Here is a 4,966-nt window from a genome sequence, read left to right as displayed (position 1 = left end):
GGTTTTTCTTTTCTTTTCTTTTCTTTTTTTTTTTTAGCACAGACTCTCTAAAGCATTTTAAAATTCTGGATAAATCAGTATTGTTAGGTCTCAATGAAACCTGGGACAAGTCTCCCTCAGTACCTGTGACTCCTCCCGGCATTCCTCATCCTGCCCCCTACCCTAAACCTTTTCCCCCCAAAAGGCTGGGCTTTCTCCCCCACCCCCACGCCCCCAGTCTCCACATTACTTGGCCTCTTGGCCTAGGCTGCTCTCTTGGTCGGCTGCTCCCCTCGTTCTCCCTCCCTCTCTCTCCTGTCAGTTTAGTCTGGCACCCCTGTCCATCCTGGACTCTTCCCTCTGCTTGCTTTCTCCCTGATAGCTACAATAAAAATCTTCTCCATACTTTAGGAGCAGTCACGTCCTCTTCCTTTTATTTCACTATGTAAATATTTTATTTCTATATGTAACTATTAGATAATGGATGTCAGAATATTTATAGGTTTTATGTTTTAATACATGAAAATATTTAAGGAGCAGCACTGAAACTATTATAATCATGACCACCACCCGCCCAGCAAGTTTCTCTGTCTTCCCTCCTACCAACATTTTTTTTTTTTTTTTGAGACAGGGTTTCTCTGTGTAACCTTGGCTGTCCTGGACTTGCTTTGTAGACCAGGCTGACCTTGAACTCAGAGATCTGCCTGCCTCTGCCTCCCCAGTGCTGGGATTACAAGGCGTGTGCCACCGTGCCCAGCTTATTTGCTTTTTTTTTCCCTTTATTTTTGAGATTATAGTAGTTACATCATTTCATCCTTCTTTTTCCTCCCTCCAAACACCCATCCTTGCTCTCTTTCAAATTCATGGCCTCTTTTTTTTTATTTGCACTGTTGTTACATGAATATATGTATGTATGAATGCACCTATACAGCTATATCTATCTATCTGTCTATCTATCTATCTATCTGTCTATCTATCTATCTATCTATCTGTCTATCTGTCTATCTATCTCTCCATCCATCTATTCCTAAATACAACCCGCTCAGTCTGTCTTATGTTACCTGTATGCACGTTTCCAGAACTGACCATTTGGCACTGGGTAACCAATTGGTGTGCTCTTGGGCAGAATATTTCTCCCACTCTCAGCACTCCTTACTTGCCTGTACTCTTTGGGTAGCACTGAGACCTCTGGGCCTGTCCTCTGGCCCCTCGCTCTTGCATGCTTTTGGCTGTCTGTTGTGTTGCCCTTGTTTGGCTGATGTCTTAAAATAAGTATGCATAGGTAAGCAGTCCCTGTCAGGGTGCGGTCCTATTGTCTCCACTGCAGTCTCTCCAGCAGGCTGTCAGAACTGTGTCAAATCTCTCTACTCACTGGCTGGCGCCAGGATTCAGGCTTTTCTTTCTCCTAGCACAGGATTCCTGGAGAAATTCCAATTCCTTGGAATTCATTGTTTCAAAAATCTGATAGTCAAAGGGCGGAGCACCAGTGTCTTTCGGAATATCTTCACTCTTGCCAGGACAGTTATAATAGCTGGAGCAGAGGCCAGGGCATTCACATCCATCCTCCCTAGGATCTATTATGGTCAGGAGGCACCCTAGACCGGCATATGGTAGCCATCAGATGGGGCAGGGAAGGCCAAGTACAGCAGCAGAACAACTCTCTCTCTCTCTCTCAAAACTTCTCCCTGCTGCAGGGAGCTGTCCCTTTGCTTCTCAATAAGTTTTGCTGTGTGTCCTTCTACAGAAGAAAAAAAAATCAACAAAAGATAAAAAGGGGGGCTGGAGAGATAGCTCAGAGGTTAAGAACACTTGCTCCCCTTCCGAAGGTCCTGAGTTCAATTCCCAGCAACCACATGGTGGCTCATAACCATCTATAGTAAGATATGGTGTATAAATAATAAATAAATCTTTAAAAAAAAAAAAGATAAAAAGGAGGCGTGTGCAGGGAGGAAGCTGGAGAAACAGGTAGTTAAAGAACACTTCCAAGCACCCAGATGGTGTCTCACAACCATCTGTAACTCCAGTTACAGGAGAGCCAATGCCCTTTTTTTGGCCTCTACAGGCACAGGATGCAAAGACATCCATGCAGGTAATACCCCCATACACATACTATTTGGGTGGGGGCGGGTTTGGGGTTTTGTTTTTTTTGAGACAGGGTTTCTCTGTGTAGCCTTGGCAGTCCTGGACTCACTTTGTAGACCAGGCTAGCCTTGAACTCACAGATAGATATCCACCTGCCTCTGCCTCCCTGAGTGCTGGGATTACAGACGTGCACCACCGTGCCTGGCTGTAATACAACTTTTAAAAATAAAAATAAAAAGAAGGAATGAAAGGAACTAAAACAAAACAAAAACCAGAACAGAACCACAAGGACACAAAGCCCATTTGGGACCAACAGACTAACAATGACTCTTTTGCCTGGACCTTGTAAATGAATAAGACCTGGGCTCTGGGCCCAGGGAGGTAACTTACAGGTTTAGCTTTCCACTGGATTCCTGCAGACCATTAGTCACAGGGTGTGGGGGAAGTATGGAGAGGCATAGAGTAGCTCTGATCACAGCATATGTCCCTTGGTCAGAGAAGCTGGGCAAAATCACGGTCCTATCTGGAAGGAACCAGGACTGTGTCCTCAGGACTGGGAGAGCTGAGTGGATTACTCATCTGCCATCCCCAAGGAAGAGGCTGGCTGGCTCAAGCAGGGTGATGCTGGGGAAACTCCAGACCCTTCTAAGACCTGGAGAGACTTGGTAAATGATTCCAGCCCTATCAGGAATTTCCAGTATGCCCCTGAGAAAGTTCTGGCCTCTTGGTCTGTATCTCCTGGTGTGACACCCTAGTCCCCAGTCTAAGGGGATGGTGCTAGGGGTCCTACAACCACAAAGGTCAGCCAGAATCAGAAGATCCAAGCGGTGCTTTTTGACCTGCCAACCCTCAAGAAAGTAAAGGGACTAGGGTACCTCACACTCTACAAAACACTACTGAATCCACTTCTCATCTGACCTTCACAGTGACTGTCATTGTTGTTTCACATCTGGGGCATTTAAGGTCTCTCCATGGACACTTGACATTTGCTCCTAGCTATGTATCATGGACCCCCAAACCCTCAGCCCAAATGTCTTGGGGATGACTGACTCTATGCACCTTGCAGGACAGGAAGTCCAGGGTCCAGTACTATGACTTCCAGCCTGACTTATGCCGTCTCCTTGCTCCACTGCCTGGACACTTTTTGTTCCACCTTTGCCGACAGGAGTCCCTGCCGGGTTTGCTGGGCTGCTGTGGAGTAGGGAGATGCATTCTCTGGCTGCACCATGTGTGGCATGAACCTCATACTCTGGGCCTAGGGAATGACCCACTGGAAAGGAGCTTTGACATGACCTAGCTCATGTGGCCAAGGAGAAGAAACAAAACCAAAGGGCTTACAGAAAGAAAAAGAAAAAAAAGCAATCAAACAAGCAAGTAAGCAAGCAGAAAAGAAAGAAAGACAGAGAGAGAGAGAGAGAGAGAGAGAGAGAGAGAAAGGAAGGAAGGAAGGAAGGAAGGAAGGAAGGAAGGAAAGAAAGAAAGAGAAAGCAAGCAAGCAAGAAAGAACTAACATGCCACTGAATATTACTTTTTTGTTTTTTGGGAGGGTTGTTTGTGTTTTTTGTTTGTTTGATTGAGTTTGGTTTTTGATTTTTCAAGACAGGGTTTCTGTGTATATCCTTGGCTGTGACCAGGTTGGCCTCAAAACCACAGATATCCTCCTGCCTCTGCCTCCCTGAGTGCTGGGGTTACAGGTGTGCGCCACCATGCCCAGTTGAATATGACCTTAAAAACTACTATCCGGTAAGAAGAAGGAAGTTGCCTGTGAAGACAGAAATGACTAAGATTCACATTCCCCCTTAGAGGTGTAACAGGAAGGAAGCCTGCCCATACCAGTGACGCAGCCAGGAGAGGACATTCATAGAGAAGTAAGGTATTTCGTTCCTGAACAAGCAGGACAGGTGACCCTGTCCAGAGGGCAGAAGCCACCCAGAACAGTCATGAGGTGGGAACAGAAATGCCCAGGGATGCCCACGGGACAGGGACAGCTGGCATACTGGGTGGAGTCGGATGTGCAGGCTCCCACTCTTGCACCAAGCAGCTGGGTGTGGGTGGAGCTAGGGAGGCACAGGCTGGGGACCAGCCTGAGAGAGAAAATAAGACGATGACTAAGGTGAGCAAATGAGCAAAAGAACTAGACAGGGAGGAGGCTGGTGAGAGAAGCCAAATGAGGGCAGGGCCGGGTTCCTGGGTTAAAAAAAACAAAAACAAAAACAAAAACAAACAAACAAACAAAAAAAACGCTTAGCAGGAAGATAACAGCATGTAAAGGGGAAAGGGAAAGAAAGAGGAGAGAGAGAGAGAGCAGGAGGGAGAAAGGGAGACAGGGAGGAAGGAAAAGAGAACGCAGTAGAGAGCCAGAAGGTATATAGTAAAATATTAGCACAGATTTTCCCCCTAAGGTGGAGAAGCAATTTCTTTAGTTTCATTTCCACTTTTCTGTTCTTTCCTCTTTACCAAGGATAAATATGACGATTTTAATAACTATAGGGGTGGAGAGGATGCAACGTGCTGGCTCCCTCAGTCCTAAAAATAACAAAGATGTAGAGGAAGTGGCTGTGGAGAGTTAGGGTAGCGAGAAAGGATGGAAGATGGCCCTGTTTGTGTAGGGGCCAGGAGGGGTTCCCTGCCGTGCTGGGTGCTCTCAGGATGGCAACAGGGAAATTCTGCCTGGCAGTTTCTGGTGATTGCCTTGCATTTGCTAATCTTCTCAGGAGTTCCCCTCACCTCTGCTCCTCGGTTCACTTAAGGGCATGTAAGTGAGACACCTGAGAACCTTAGTGCAGAGAAGCAACATTAGAAAGGAGCCTGTGGGCTTAGCTTGCGGATGAAGCCCTTAGCAGAAGAAAGAGGAGGAGAGCAGAGAGAGCCCACCCAGCCACACAGCGGCTTCTTGGTGCAGGAG

Source organism: Meriones unguiculatus, chromosome 18 (genome assembly GCF_030254825.1).
Source record: "Meriones unguiculatus strain TT.TT164.6M chromosome 18, Bangor_MerUng_6.1, whole genome shotgun sequence".
Taxonomy (NCBI): domain Eukaryota; kingdom Metazoa; phylum Chordata; class Mammalia; order Rodentia; family Muridae; genus Meriones; species Meriones unguiculatus.
Note: the sequence above shows the minus strand (reverse complement) of the source record.